Source organism: Larus michahellis, chromosome 10 (genome assembly GCF_964199755.1).
Source record: "Larus michahellis chromosome 10, bLarMic1.1, whole genome shotgun sequence".
In the NCBI taxonomy this organism is placed as follows: domain Eukaryota; kingdom Metazoa; phylum Chordata; class Aves; order Charadriiformes; family Laridae; genus Larus; species Larus michahellis.
This window is the reverse complement of record NC_133905.1, coordinates 20,744,292-20,761,100: the sequence shown is the minus strand read 5'-3', so window position 1 is coordinate 20,761,100 and position 16,809 is coordinate 20,744,292. Positions and strand designations below refer to the sequence as shown.

The 16,809-nt window shown below is 41.4% G+C and overlaps 1 protein-coding gene across 22 annotated transcripts in view; it reads right to left on the bottom strand.

The window, feature by feature from the left end:
- Positions 1-16,809, bottom strand: part of ATP2B2 (ATPase plasma membrane Ca2+ transporting 2) — a 429,829-nt gene that overhangs the window by 286,917 nt on the left and 126,103 nt on the right. The window lies entirely within an intron of this gene.

Below are 16,809 nucleotides of genomic sequence, written 5' to 3'. Positions count from 1 at the left end.
AGAGATATTTGTAGGCTTTCGAAAATGCCTTCCTTGAAGAGAGTCATGTGAAAATTAAGCCACTAAGGGATAATACAGAAGGCCTTTGCTTTCAGGAAAAACGTGGTTAAAAGAGGGGAAGCAGAGCAGGAGCGAGTGCTGGGTTCCCCCGCCTGCAGCAGGTCCCAGCCGCGCTCTGCAGGGAGCTGTACCCGCACATCACCCAAGAAAGGCAGCGGGTGGCAACACGGCAAAGCCAAGTCGTTCATGCGAAAATGATGAGGACTAACCATGAGGAAGCGTGAAAAGACCTCTCAAGACTCTGTAACTGGACATTAAAGCGTCAGGTGAATTTCAACGCAGGTACCCATGGCACAGTGCACGTATGAAACACAATCGGCTCAAATGGAGCATCTCCGAGTAACCGCTTCCATGCAGAAGTGAGGATTTGGGATGACTGTGGATAGTTGACCTTACCTGGGACAGCATCCCTTACATTTCCACATGCAAAATCCTACGGCACAACCACACAGAGCAGAAGATAGTCATATATGTACCCTCACACAGCAACTACCATTGCCTGTTAGTTGGATGGCAATCTCTTGATGGTAAAACAGTATTTTTTAAATCAAGTGGACAGCCAATGCCGACAGCTAAACAATCATCCACGCTAAATTTCCAAGAAGATCGAGGTGTGAGACACCAAGCAGCAGTGAGCATTGCTCACCAAGCACATCCTCTACGGAGAGATGACTTACCGGATAAACAAAACACAGTGTCGTGTTGGGAAGTAATGAAGATTTCTTCAAACCTGTCAGACTTCACAATTTTAACCACCCAAAGAGTATTACCCTTCTGATACAACTGTTTTACTGTAGGAAAAAGGTGGGAAGCAGCCCAAACAAGTACAGGAACCTCTCCAAAGAACAGGACGTGAAGTAAAAAATAGATTGATATGGATGAAGTTCCTCAGAAGACGCTTCACAGGGAAGAGTCCCTATGGATTGACTTATAGAAAATAGAGAATGATAACTTAGCTACTGATGGAGCTTTGCTCTAGTGGTTTACATAACATCAGCAAAGTCCCTAAGTGTAATTACAGCTATATACTCAATCAGGGACTACATATTATTTCACTCTTCTTCATCTCTGTTTGGAATCACATCCAAAGCATTTAAAATTATACTCCAGTATGGCATTAAAAAATATGCTGTATATTCTCTCATCAGAGAAGTTTCAGAAGGATGCTATTAATAAGTATGGAAACAAATACAAAAAAATGGCAGAAAAGCAGAAGTGTGACAAATATTTCCCATTAACATGTGCATATGGTTTCACTCAAAACAAATTTTCTTGCAACAAACATGTTTATATAATACTATTAAGTTGTTTTATTACCAAACTGACTGTAAGTTTATAATAGGACCAGTTTGATTTAGGCACTGTAAAAATTTAAATGGAATTCAAATATAAATGGAAATAATAGAAGGAAAATCCTGGAGGAAAACTCCCTTAATATATTTAAGAGACGGAAGGGAAAAAAAAAAAAGTAAAGATAAAAACCCCAAGCTTTGTTTCTGAGCTCCTAATGTACTCCAAAAGCCGAACTTAAGCGCAGGGAGGCTGGGATCCAGCCTCCACCTCATACAAGGATGTGCAAGACAGATTAATGATTTGCTGCGTTGTACAAAGTTATTAAACCTTCCGTGATAAGTCAGAGGGTCACTTGCTGGCCTTCACTTAATGTATCACCTGCATTTATAAGGGAGTACCTTGGCCTTTTTCCTAGTCCATCACGTACAGATGTGACCACCTGCACTTGCACGACAAACTTAACAGAGGATAAAAAAAAACACCGCTCCAAAAATTCCAACTGCCATTAGAGGTAAGAATCAGAACGTCACCAGCTTACAGGTGCACAAATTGTTAATCGCGTAGTAGTAGTGGTCGCTGGGCAGGATTGCCCTTAGTCAGTACCTTCTTCTCAGAAGTATCTGCATTATCACAGCAAAATAAGTTACACACAGTTTTCACTAATCTTAAATTCTTTAAGCAAACTTGCAATTTTAAGTGATTTAAAGAAGCCCATCATGTAGCAGGGGCCACATGTCCAAACGGCATCATTGGATCAGCTATGGCGGTGTCAATATTACCAAAATGCTATTTGAGTAGCCAGCTGCAACAGCATTTTTAAACAATTTTTAATTCAACTTCATTCCTAGATGAAATAAACAATTGAATGAAGAATTATGCTGTGAATGTCAATTTTTTTCTTGGCATTTACTTGCTTTTGGAACCTGGATTAGCCTTCATCCTTAGTGTGACTGAAGTGGAACTGATACGTGACAATGCTATAAATGCTGCAGGAGTTTAATGCAAGAATATTAATAGGAAATACATGCACAAACAAATGACCCACAGAGGAACAAAACCATGAACACCAGACAAGAGCAGTCGCCTCTTGCCTCTGCGACTGGCCACAGCTTATGGCTCCTGAGTCCTCAGCTGCCCTCGAGTACGGCACTTCAAAGGCGCAGTCACTTGGGGGAAGACATCTTAGAAGCCCCCAGGACTTGAAAGGCAGTTCCTTGCAGAGACAGGTAAAGGTCAGAACTATGTGCACGTGCTGCTGTTCAACGACCTGCCCTGGGTTGCTAACCGTACCTTGTACCAGCGTAATTCTGGAATTTATGGCAATCAAGGAAAGAGCAGGTGGGAAAGGGAGACAATGGCTCAATAGACAAGTAGCTGGGAATCAGAGAAAGCACAATGGCACACCTACGCTCTTCAGGTTAGAGTGACACCGGTCTTTTGTCAAGCGAGGATCCTGCGTATTTAAAGAAAAGTAAAAGAGAGAAAACACTTGAGGAAAAGCAGATGCATGAACCCTCCCAGCAAATGTTCAATGGTGGAAGGAAGACAAGTACCCTCAGCACTGGCTTTTAGCACCAGTAAATATGGTTACAACAATATTTTTCCTTATTTTCAGAGATCCAAAGCAAAAATATGAAACTAACTGTCCTGGTTCCGGTGGGGATAGGGTTAACTTTTCCTGGTATTCCATGCCATGTGAGCCACGCCCACCCTGAGCTGCCGGGGGAGGGGGCAGGAACTTGCTGCTTAAAAGCGGGCTGGGGCGTCCCGGGTCCGGCCGGTCGGCGAGCGGCGGTCCCGTAATCGCGTTTGTATATTCCCCTGTCCGTGTTGTTGTTGTTTGCCTGTTCCCTTTGCTGTTCTGTTAAACTGCTTTTGTCCCAACCCAAGAGTCTTGCCTTTTCTTACGATCCTTCCTGTGTTAGGAAGGCACGTGCGAGCGGCACGTGGTTCTTTGTTGCCATCTGAGGCTAAACCACGACACTAACATAACAACCTGCTACACCGGGAAGCAAATGGGGAAAGTCATTCAGAAGCTATACTTATATAATCTCAAAAAACTTCAAAAAATACCACGACCGATCAACATATGTAGCACTATGTTGGGGAGGGGCAGCACTTTTCTGCAGCACCATCGTTACAGCAGCCTTCCGAGATAAGGGTGTGCTGCCAATTGCAGTCCTATAGCAGTAAGAAAAAAATATTCTTTTTAGTATTAATACTTATTTATAACATTAAATGTTTGCTGTTTGCTTTCTGATTTGAAAATAACAAAGCTCATCAGCTTGACTTGGATATTGTAATCACCAATAATAATTTAGATATTTCATGTAAAATGCCATCGTATTCCCCACTCAGAATTATCAATCTTCAAAACAGCCTTCCTAAGCCAAAACGAATCAGTTAGGAATAACAGGTTCATTTCTTTCCAATTAATTCAACCTGGCTCACAGGAGAGAAAGGCAAATTTTATTTGCTTCTGAAACACAAAGACTGTTCCAGATTTCTAGCTCTTGGAAGAGTCCCTATACAAGTAATAATACCTGCCCAAATGTCTCTTCCTTTAAAATCAGCACCTAAAATTAAAAAAGCAGCTTCCATATCCTGCAGGATTTCATTATCTGCTTTAGTCCTCAAGGGTTTGCTATAAGTGGGGCAAAGAAATCTAATACTGGAGCAAATGAAAAAATAAACCTCTTGACCTTGTTCCAGGAGGAAAAGATTAAAAACAGAAACATCCAAACACTGCCCCTAAAACCAAAAGGTTTGTTTGGTGACCACTGTAGTTCATAGCTATGATACCCCAAACGCAGCCACTCGTGCAGAATTAGGCAAAGCACATCTCTTGGCCTTTACTGTTTTCGCAACGGTAGTGTTAAAGATTGTCATGTCGGCAACCGCTTTACAAAGTCTGAAAAACGACAGCCCAGCTCCACCCAGCTCCTGCCGCGCCGCCTCCCCCCCCCCCACTTCAGGCATTAAAAGCACCAGTACGGGGTTTCTCAATTCCCCAAGGCAAGACACAGGCAAGTGCTGTGCACAGCAGTACCTGTATTCGCAGGGAGCAGACATGAAGATGCCCAAACCTCACCAACAGATGAAGTTCATTTCAAGCTGGCACATGAACCATCCACTTGCTATGGCAACACCAGTCACGAACCGTTGGTCGTTTCCCCCTCCCTCTTTCCCTTCCAGCTTCCTGGGAAATGGCAACTACTTGGGCAGCTTTCTGGGCATCGCCATTGCTGTGGTTATCGCTTCAGTGCACTGAAGTACAGGGTGAAGACGATGCACCAGCTCAAGCTGGCACAAACTGTGAGTACCTGCTTTTGTGAAGGTTTACATGGCTGTTACACAGCGGGTGTACAGCGAGTCTCTCGCAGGCAATTCCAAAAGCACTTCGAGGTCCCAGTCCTAATTCTTTAAGCAACCCCATTTCTTTTACAAAGTTTTGACTGCGAGTTGTCAGACCTGCATTTCCTGGATATACACCCGGGGAAAAAATATAGGAAGGCTGTGAATAAAGCCTTTTCTGGTGAAGGCACACAGGCACAAAGCAGCCACTGGGCTACCAGACAAACCTGAACTGAAGCCATCTCTGGAACACCCCCTTCCTTGGCATGAACATCTCAAGACCAATGGTAGCCCTGGAAACCAAAATTTTCTGTTTGCTAGCAACCTCATCCCATCATCTTTTATTGCCCCTAAATCCATACTGATATCAAAGTTTTGACCCAGCAAAGATTGATTTCACATAGGAGTGAAAACTAGCAACAGAAATAGCTCTTTGTAAATGATAGATATGCATTACACTCTACAAATTCTTCTTAAATGACAGACAGCTGTAGCTACAGTCCAAGGCACTGTGTGTACTGGGTGAACGCCATCCAAGTGTAGATACCTAAAAAAACCAGGACAAATATCCAAAAGGAACATTAGATGATCACATGCTACTCCCCATTTTTCTACAAAATGAGAATTTCTGAAGTACGTATTATGCATTATTGATTTCTAACTTAAAGATTACGCAACTGCTTCAAGAAGACAGGTCTAGTAAAAACGCTTTGCTTTTCAGTCCACTAAAGCAATGAAACATTCTAGTGCTCTGGGTCACTGCTGCCCACAAGCAACCAAGGACTGAGTTTTGTTGGCAGAGCTGTGTGGAAAAGCTTACCGACTTCACCGCTCCTTCTGCTTAGCCAAGTGTGCTGCTAATGGCTCGTAATATCAGCTCCGACCACCGAGAACCATCAGTCGGCCTCTGTACTAACCCTAATACTCACTAGAATAACATCTTAAAACATTCATACTGTTATTCAGAAGAGTGTCTTAAAATCATTGTTAAACTAATTTAACGCAAGAATTTTTTTTTAATACGCTCCTGATTTTTCATTATCAAGGTCCTAGAGCATGATTTTAAACAACCCTACAAATACAAGTGTAGCTGATTTAAAACCAGAACAAAATCGACTTTCCCATCTAATTGCACAATGACAGGAATAACCTTTATGGAAAAAAGCAATGCTTCTTTTGCTTATCAGAAAATTCAGCAATTCACCAAACACCTGAAAATGCAAAAATATGTTGGGAATGGTACGAAAAAACTGATCTTAATTGAAAAATAATGGCTTGTCCGAATTTTATTTTCTTTGCATTTTTTAAAAGAAAATTTAGACAGCTCCACACTCATCTTGAATCTAAATGTAATTGCAATGCATCACGTTAGATAATTCTCATAGCGGAGATGACATATCAGTAGCAACCAGACCCTGATGTGGATTAGGATAATGGGGAAGACAGAGGAAGAAGAACATCGAGCTCTCTCTTCTGCATAGCATTTTTCATGCACACTGTACATCAACACAATCAAACACCACAGTCACCTTGTTGAATAATGAATAACCAAATGAAAAGAAAATTAAGGGAGAAAAGATTCAAGCTGACATTTCCAATGAGAGGAAGTCACCGAGAGGCTCCCAGCGACTGTTCCAGATGGCAGGAGCTATTTTGGCCAGACTACCTGGCTAGGACGGGAGCTGCGCTTCGGTAAGCAGAAGGGGGCAGGAAGAAGGAAAGGAACAAAGGAGAAAAACAATCACAGAAAATGGGGTTTTTAGCCTGCAGGCCTCCTAATGCAGAGCCTTGCCAGTAAGAGAAAGTTACAAAATAAAATAGTAACTCACTATGATCATTTAGGAAACCAATTACCTCTCGAGATTATGGACACAGGAATTCCTTTTGGCCACTGTATGGATTAATTATCTCTCCCATGCGTAGCTTTCTATACATATAATTAAATTGACTACTTTTTAATGAGTAAATCTTACATGTGCTTTAGGCAACATAAAGCATCTTGCCATCTAATTGTATCCTTCATCTGTACTTTCCCCCATCAACCTCCCTTACAGTACTGGGAAGAAAGGAAAAGCCCTTTTATATATATTCATAATTTTTTTTGTATGCCTTAAGGTTCAATGCATATTCTGGCTGTCAAAAGTTATTTCCCTGCTCACTGAGCAAATATTCTCAACAATGATTTGCTTTCTTATTTACGACCATTAGCCAATGATTATGCAGACACAGATAACAGAAATGCAGGCAGGTCAGGGTGCATCAAAGATTTATCTCTAGGTAGGAAGTCTAGTTTCATTACATATAAAAATAAAGTTTATGTAAGTGGAACACAGGGCTGTTGTGAGTTGGCTTTGGGACATAGGTGACAAAGTTGCAACTAAATTATGAAGAACATAATACAGGACAGTAAGAGCCTCAAATGACCCCAAGCCTGTGTGTTATGTGAATATACCACTTTCAGAAGAGGACTGTTTTAAACAGTATATCAAACTATATCTTAAATACCTGAAATTGGATTATTTCTTATGTCCTGATGCCTGCTAAAAACAAGTAATTTGCACTCCATTGCACAGGGCTTAATATATGAAATAAAACACAACGTAAGAAAATAGAAGATAAGCGCAGAACTGATGTAAAACAGGGTTTGTATATCGAGCCATCACCTGAAAGGAATGTGTGAGCAATATGCAATTACAAAAAGAAACCCATGGCTAAGCTGACAAGCAGAAACAGGTATGCGTTTCCAGAGTATTCAATCCAATTTTAGCACAACTCAAGGATTTTCACACAGGTTATATTTAAAGGCCTGAACTGAAAAGATTCCAGGGGTCCCACAAACGGCCCCCTCCCTCTCCCGTGCATGCTGGAACCCAGAGGCCCAGTGGCACGGACACCCATTAAAGAGAGGGTAAAGCCTTGAGCAGCTCCTGTCCAAACAGCTCAGGTACCGCTCAGAAGGGCTTCTGGTTATAGAACTGAAAGACCCAGTACCTCGGAGTTTTAAATTACCTAAACAGGTAACAAGGAAGGATCGCTGCAGAGGTGAAACTGAACCGGAGGCTAAGGGTATGCTTTTAAAAGCACCCACATGAAGCACATTCACCTTTTCACTTCGGAATTTAAACACCGCTGGCTTTCAGTAGGACTTCAGAACCCAACTGCCGGACACCTGAAGGTATTTAGCCCAAACAAGCACCGGTTACAATTTCAAAGAATCCATTGATTTCTCATTCTAACCATCGGGCATCAGCAAAGGGGTTTAACATCTCAAGACACCAACATGTAGAAAACAGGGGGGTTGTTTAATAAATATAAATGAAATGCAGACAATACCATTCTGTCACCGGTAAAATAATGGTATAAACCAAGAAAAAGAAAAGCCCACACTAACTATATAAGAATGATTTGAACCACGGACGATACATAGCTATTGCCAGTGCCTCAGGAATATGACTACAAAAACATAGCTTTCTGTTTCTTTAAGTAAATAAAAAATTATTAACCCATAAATAAAAGCCTGAGCTTTTTTTTCATTAAGCCACATAATGGTGTTAAATGATTTTAAATACAAAAGGAAATCAAATCAGGTTTGTTAAAAGAATTATTAAATATCTGTGTTAAAGTAATGAAAAATAACAAGGCTTCATGTTTTTTCATTATTATTAAAAAGCATACGTGGACAGTACCAAAGTAGGAAAAGTTGCTCCCCAATAGACAAAAGTAATGTTAGCATTGTTAAAGAAATTGAAATTTGTACAGAAAACAAGCTCTGCAATTAAATGGCAGTGTGTACTCAAGAGGCCACGTACAAGATAACGGGAAATCTGGAATCAGAAAAGATACATGAGATTACAAAACAAAATCCAAGCTTTCAATGCAAAATAAGTACAATTCTGATTTCCACTATTGCCAACATTATCATATAATGGTTAGGGAAGCTACAGACCTTTCATGGCTCTCGCTCCTTAGGATACAAAGTACTCCATACTACTGCAACAGCAACAATAGTTCAAATAAATTAAATAAAAATAAGTTAATAGTTCAGCCAGAGAAGAATGCCAGTAAGGACAAGCAACTGAGAAGAAACTATTCCTAAGGAAATATAAATTATGAATGTAGAGTGGTTATACAACTAAGAGCAGGAAGAAACCAAGGAAAACCCCTCTGCGACTAGCTGAGCTAATGAAGCCTTGCTTGCTTCTCTGCTGTCTAATAATATGCAAGATTAAAATGGAGCTTTCTTCACAAATTAGTGACATTTCATAAGATCTTATTCCCAAGCAGCTTCTTGGTATTCAAGGGGGATCATCAGCCGCCTTCTTAGGGCTTTTTTTCCGCTCTCCCCGGTCATCTGTTTTGCCTGCCGTCAGGAGTCAATGTCTTTCCGTCTCTACCTGCCTGCCAAAGAGACTAACGCTGGCCCAGGGACTCAGGAACCACTGGAGTGTGGGGAGAGACAGGACAAGCCCGAAGACACACCACCAGATTTCATCGGAATGTTTCAGAGGGCAACAACCGCCACATCCTTGCAGCTCCTTCTCACTCATTTCATCTTCTCCCTTTGCGTTTTCCCCTCCCCTGCCCCCACTCACAGGCACAGACGAAGTCGGGAAAGGAATCTAGGCTTCGGGAATGAATCACCTCCTACCATTTCTCTTTATGAGATTCTTTTCTCTTTGGAAACCCAGCAAGAAATGATACATATGCAACAGAAATCTCAACAAACTAAATTTATTATAAGCCCAGAAAAGGGAATTAAAATAATTTATTCTTTCTAGCCAGACAAATATTTTGCACAGGTTAAAACCAAGCCATTTTCTGATTATGAACAATGAGGACAAAGAAGGGAAATGGTCACGATGAACTTGTCAAGCCCTCACAGCACCTCGCCGTGAGGGAAGCTACCCTACTTTCCAGAGCAGTTTTCTTCATACTCATCACTTTCTGCTAACAGATGGGAAGCTGAAGATAGAAAGACGGAGAGTTTACGCCTAGCACCAAGGGGAGGGGGGAAAAAAAAATCTCAGCAGTGAGATCCCACAAATCTCTGCAAGTTTCTTTAAAAAAATAAATTAAAAAAAAAAATATCAGCAACTGTCCTTCTCCTTGGGAAGAAAGGGGGGAGGGGGACGGGGATCAGAGACTTTTCCTGGTACTGCCCATGTTCTAAATGCCTGAGCTGAGCTCTACCGGCCTCTTCTGCCCTGTGCTCTTCTGCTATAATTGCTTCTACTTGCTCATCTGCCTAATGCCTATCAGTTCTAACACAACAGTAGCAGTAAGAAATCACTTTTTCAGAAGTCTAACAAAGGGTTCCATCATCAAAAAAGCTTCTTCGTACTCTAAAAATGGAGAAATATGTGTTTTCTGTAAGACCCAAAACATCTAGACTAATCCTTAATCCTAAATTCCTATCTGGATTAGTTTCTTCACCAAGTGGTCAGGATTTCACGAACTCAGAGAGGCACTGATGGCAAAAGACTATACAATTATGCAGCAGCAAAGCAAATGTCGGCCTGTGATGCACACTAAAGCAGGCGCTCTGATGCATCGAGAGCCATCGTTTTCTTGATGTTATGACGATACAGTAAAAATATCACTAGCATTAAGTCATGTAACTTTTTTTTTCTTTCCACCACAAAACAAATGATGAGTGCTATTGGCACATGAGAATATTTATCAGCAGTGGTACTAAAAACCAAAGAAAACAAACAACAAAAAAGCCCCACCAAACCAAGCTGAACTACACATCTTTAAACTGCAACACCTGCAATACTCAAGTGGGAAAAAAAAAAAAAAGGAAGAAAAAGAACAACGCATATGCATGTGTGCCCTTATTTATATGGTTATATATGAATGTATAAAGATTTTGGAAATACTGTCATTAAAACACTGAAAGCATCTTATCTACACCCAACTTTAAATTCTGATTGAAAAGGAAACCAAGACATTTGGGAGTGATTCTATGGTTTTACTGTCAGTGATTTCTTGAATAAATCCAGTCAGCAGTAAAGGGCTGGTTTCCCCCTCGGCGCTAACGTTCACGCAGCCCTAATACCGCAAGCCTTGCCCAAACTGCTCACACCGCAGGGAAGAAGGAATGGTATTTGCACAGTGCTTTATAGAGTCTCTAGACTGAGCAGTTCCACTGATCCTAGAGCAGGTATGTGGCATCTCCACATGAAACAATTCACCTGTTGTTTGTTTAGTAAAAAAAGCCTTGATGTCCTCAGCATCAGGAGATGCATATTCTTGGAATCTTCATGTGTTGAAGATTCCACCACATAATTTCCACCAGAGTGGAAAGCTTGCAATAAAGAGAAATATGATAGGCATGTTTTAATATAAATATTAACCTCTGCTTCTTCATCAAGAATCTGACATTAATGATGTTTGAAATATGATGATAGTATTATGGATACCCAGATACATCCAACTCATGCAAATGAGATTACACTGGAGTTCTATTGCAAGAGATGGAATAGGATGGAATCGTTTATTTCCCCCTTAGTTCAAGTTTCAAGAGACAGCTGAGAAAATGCAGGGATTAAAAAAATAAGTGTATGCATATTCCTTCAAGAAAAAGCTTCCATTTCTCTTCTCTCTAAAAGAAAAGAGGTCATCCTTAACAGAGCAGGATGGGAATCAGGGTGAGAACGTTTCTAAGGAGGTTTGCCTTTCACGGGGTAGGCACAGAATTGCAAGACTGATTCTAGAAGAGAAGTGTGAACATAATCAAGCTCTTTAAGCTAAGAATTCTCAGGACATATACACATACATTAAAACCCAAAATAATCAAAGATAAAGGTTTAATGAAAGTATCAATGCTTCTATAAATGATTTCTGGACAAATACTAGCTGCTTAACAGAAAAACAGAATACAAATATACACACTCACATATACCCCGAGTTACGCAACCAGAAGTACACCATAACTGTTTGTATATTATAGAAGTCAGAATATTAATTAAGCGTATCCTCTTCCTTTCAGGAAGCCAACTTCAACCTCTGTAGACTTGAGAAATCTACATGGACCTGGATGAAACACGGAAAATAGAACATGAGCTGCCTCCTTAACCATCGAGTGATCATAGGAGGATATTTGATATTTTTCTTTTTTTGCACTGTAATGTGAACATAAAAGAAGCCACAGTACAGCAAGAGCTCTGCACCATTTTTTTCTTGGAATCATTGCATTAGACCATCGAGACAAGCACTGACTGAACAAATAAAAAAGAGGTATTTATCTACAAACAGTGTAATGGATTAAATCTTAAATTAGAGATATAAAATTATGCAAAGACTAGTCTATAATTTGGTTTTGTGACCAGCTATTTTGTTGAGAGCTAAATTTGGTCCCATCCTTATGAACTGATCTGCAGTATCACTGTAAAGAAAATTTAAACCAGTTAATCTCATTTCCCTAATTTTTTTTTGAATAGCTTTATATATGCCTTGATGTATAAAGTATGCGGTTATTTAGAGATTTGTCCTCTATTGTTCTGAAATTCATTTTCCTTCAATACTCATTTCCTGGCTGAAGTCTAAAAGAAAGTAATACAAAAAGAACTTCCAAGGTTAACCTTGACTATGAAATAGATTAGGGGAGCCTTTAGTTCAAGCGGATGCTCATTCAGAAACTACTACATGTGGCAGAGCAATGAAAAGAGTAAAAAAATTCTGGACTGGTCTTAAACGAAATGGTAAAAGATGAGACTCAGAGTGAGCACTCCTCATAGTAAAGATTGTCCTCTCATCACAGATTTCCTATAATTCCTTCAGAAGTCTCTGATTTCTCATTGCAGCTATCACACAAGTTGATTACAATGATTTTGTGAGTGGCTGGAATTTTCCCAGAAATGTTTCCAAATACAGTCAAGTTCACTTGGCACACGACGAGTTGATTACGAAAGAGATTATTAATGAACTGAGTGGAGTCCTTAGCTGAATTATCAGGAGGAACTTCAGCAAACACAAAAACTACTTCACCTCTCCATTTCTGTAACCTTCTGTGCCAGGTCAGTCCAGCAGGATGGTGGGGCCTGGCCAGTGTCAGGAAAGAGCCCAGTCCCAAACTCTACGCTCCTTTTTGTTGGAAGGCAGGCTGAACAGTTGTGGCCTTCGCAATGACAGCTAAGCAGTGTCACAGCAAAGACTTAGGACTTCCCTTCCCTGAATTTTGAAGTCAATTCACTCATTATCGGCCATTAAAAACAAGTCCTAAAACTGCAGACAATGGTGATGAAGGATTGGTGACGTATACATATTTGCCTCTTTCAAAAATACCTCGATACACGGTAACTTTGAGCTGTTCTAGCAGCAACATGATTAGAGTTCACATAATTATTTCATATCAAGAAATGAGAAAAGCCTGAAGTATTTTCATTCGATCCAAAAAGAATGCTTGATACGCAGATTTTGTTTCATTTAGGGGAGATCTCCTACAATTACCTGAAAGGAGGGTGTAGCGAGGCGGGGCCGGTCTCTTCTCCCAAGGAACACGCGATGGGACAAGAGGAAACAGCCTCAAGTTGTGCCAGGGCAGGTTTAGGATGGATATTAGGAAAAAATTCTTCACGGAAAGGGTTATTAAGCATTGGAACAGGCTGCCCAGGGAAGTGATGGAGTTGCCATCCCTGGAGGTATTCAAAAGCCAGGCAGACGTGGCACTGAGGGGCATGGGTTAGTAGTGGCTTTGGCAGTGTTAGGCTGATGGTTGGACTCGGTGATCTGAAGGTCCCTTCCAACCTCGACGATTCTATGATTCTATGATTTGTGATGAAGTGAAAACTGAGTACCATTAAGAACTCGAGGTGGGAGCTGGAAGTTAAAAGTCAGCCTGAGTTACCAGCACAGTACACACTAATGTAAGATGACTTCACATAAAGCTTGAGGAAATTTTATCAAAAGATATGAAAGGAAAATTTAAGCAACAAAACCAAAAAACGTCTTATTAGCTCGTCTGCTTTCCTCTATGTTACAGTGGTTATTTTAAACGTTATCAAAATAGAGGTAATTAGGTTGGCATTAAATTCTGTTCTCCTCCATTCCTCTGACATCAGCGATGGATGAGGGAACATACAGGAGGAGTCAACAGGTCAATTCATGGCTCTGGGACTGCTGTCATCGACAGGGCTTTGGATTTTACGATCACGGCTTGGTATATGAGGCACCAGAGCTGCGAGAAGCTAATGGGATGCACTTATCCCAGAGGGGGAAAAGGATTCTGTGGCAGGAGTTGTCAGGCCTCATTGATAGGGCTTTGAACTAGATTTGAAGGCGGAAGGGGTCAATAATTTCATGCTTGCCTGTGACAAACAGTGGGGCAGCACGTCAGAGGCAGAGGGATGGAGTCCTAGTAAGGGCTCTCAACTTGTTGCCCTGAGGCAAGCCGGAGACGATGCACCAGGACACCTCAAGGGAATCAAGGGGGATTCGCACAAGAGGGTGACACGGCCAGCCCAGCTGAAGTGCCTCTACGCAAATGCACGCAGCTTGGGCAATAAACAGGATAAATTAAGGGCCACTGTGCTGCTGGGCACTGAGGGAAATGCCGGATGAGGTTGATAAACCGCTCTCTATTATATTCCAAAAGTCATGGCAGTCTGGTGAAGTCCCCACTGACTGGAAAACGGGAAACATAATCCCCATTTTCAAAAAGAAGGAGGAACCAGGGAATTATAGGCCAGTCAGTCTCACTTTTGTGCCTGGTAAGATTATGGAGCAGATCCTCCTGGAGACACTGCTGAGGCAGAAGAATAATGAAGAGGTGATTGGGTACAATCAACACGGCTTCACCGAGGGCAAATCATGCCTGACAAACCTGGTGGCCTTCTATGAGAAGGTCACAACATCAATAGACAACGGGAGAGCAACTGGCATCATTGACATTGTCCCACATGACATCCTGGTCTCCAAATCGATAAAATATGGTTTTGATGGACTGACAATTCAGTGGATAAAGAACTGGCTTGACGGTCACACCCAAAGAGTGGCTGTCAATGGGTCCATGTCCAAGTGGAGGCCAGTGACAAATGGAGACCCTCAAGGATCAGTACTGGGACCGGTCTTGTTTAACATCTTCGTCAGCAACAGGGACAGTGGCATAGAGTGCACCCTCAGCAAGTTTGCTGATGACACCAAGCTGTGTGGGACGGCTGACATGCTGGAGGGAAGGGATGCCATCCAGAGGGACCTGGACAGGCTGGAGAGGTGGGCCCATGCCAACCTCATGAAGTTCAACAAGGCCAAGTGCAAGGTCCTCCATCTGGGTCGGGGCAATCCCAAGCACTGATATAGGCTGGGCAGCGACTGGCTTGAGAGCAGCCCTGAAGAAAAGGACTTGGGGGTGCTGGTGAACGAGAGGCTTAACATGAGCCGTCAGTGTGCACTAGCGGCCCAGAAAGCCAATTGTATCCTGGGCTGCATCAAGAGAAGTATGGCCAGCAGGTCGAGGGAGGTGATTCTCTGCCCTCTACTCCACTCTTGTGACACCCCACCTGGAGTACTGCGTCCAGTTCTGGAGCCCCTACTACAAGAAAGATATGGACATGCTGGAACGCGTCCAGAGAAGGGCCACGAGGATGATCAGAGGGCTGGAGCACCTCTCCTGTGAGGACAGACTGAGAGAGTTGGGGTTGTTCAGCCTGGAGAAGGCTCCAAGGAGACCTTATGGCAGCCTTCCAGTACCTAAAGGGGGCCTACAGGAAAGCTGGGGAGGGACTTTTTAGGATGTCGGGTAATGGTAGGACTAGAGGGAATGGATTAAAACTAGAGATGCGTTGATTCAGACTGGACGTTAGGAAGAAGTTCTTCACCATGAGGGTGGTGAGACACTGGAGCAGGTTGCCCAGAGAGGTGGTGGAAGCCGCATCCCTGCAAGTTTTTAAGGCCAGGCTGGATGGGGCTCTGAGCAACCTGATCTAGTGGGAGGTGTCCCTGCCCAGGGCAGGGAGGTTGGAACTAGATGATCTTTAAGGTCCCTTCCAACCCTGACAATTATATGATTCCATGATTAAATTACAGTACATAAAAGCTGCTGAAATTTTCATTTGCCTAGATGTTTAACCATCATTTTCTCAGCAGCTAATCTTCATGCTTTGAAAGCGAATACGTAAAGTCTGCTTAATTTCCCATTATGTAACATGTACCAAATGCAACAGAAAGTAATATGGAATAAAACATATCTAGAAAATTTCAATTTTACTTGATATTTCATACCTAACACAAATTTAATTTGACAGGAAGAAAAGGAACAAGAATAGAAGTCATCGATTTAAAATTGTATTCTTTGGTCCTAATCCTTCAACATTTGAAAGTAAGTCAAAGTTTCCATGGAAAATGGTCTATTAACAAAAAAGCAGAAAAAAAAATAATCCTGTGCAAAAGACTTTTCAGCAACTAGTAGATGAAAAAATATTGCTGTCAAGTGACTAAAACAGGAATTAAGTTTTGTAATAGTCTGAAATACAGTAAATTTCACTACAATATCAAAATGCACTCAGGTACAGAAAATAAATGACACCAAGGACATCCACAATCACATTAGAAAGACGTTTCAATTTATATTCACAGTAATAAAGCTTCTTTTTCATGTGCTTTATACACAAGTTAGATATATGGAATACATCTAACACAAGTTAGATATATGGATATATTCTTTTATGCAGCTTGGCACAAGCCATTCCTGAGAGTGGGAGAAATGGAGTAAAAGAGGATATTAGGAAGTGATGTTCACAGTCCTTGTAAGAAGCCTTTTCATCTTTAACGTAGCGATCCCTTGTCATTCAGAGCAGGAGGCAGATACAAATTCATGACAACTTTCTTTTCTTAAATAAATTAGAATAACCAATACTGTGGTATAATAATAACACTTTTTCCATTCTTGACCTTTTATGTCCAGTTCTGGAGACTATAGTACAAACCACAAAAATATCCATCAGATTTGGCTGCTTTTCCTAGACTTTGAAATTTGCTTTTCTGACAGGAAGGTGCGTAAGTATTTCACCTGGCAATGACATACTAAAAAGAAATCACAGCAAGTTTCCACACTGGTATTTCTGTAGCAGTGTCACCCACACTTGCATCTTCTTGAGTAACAAC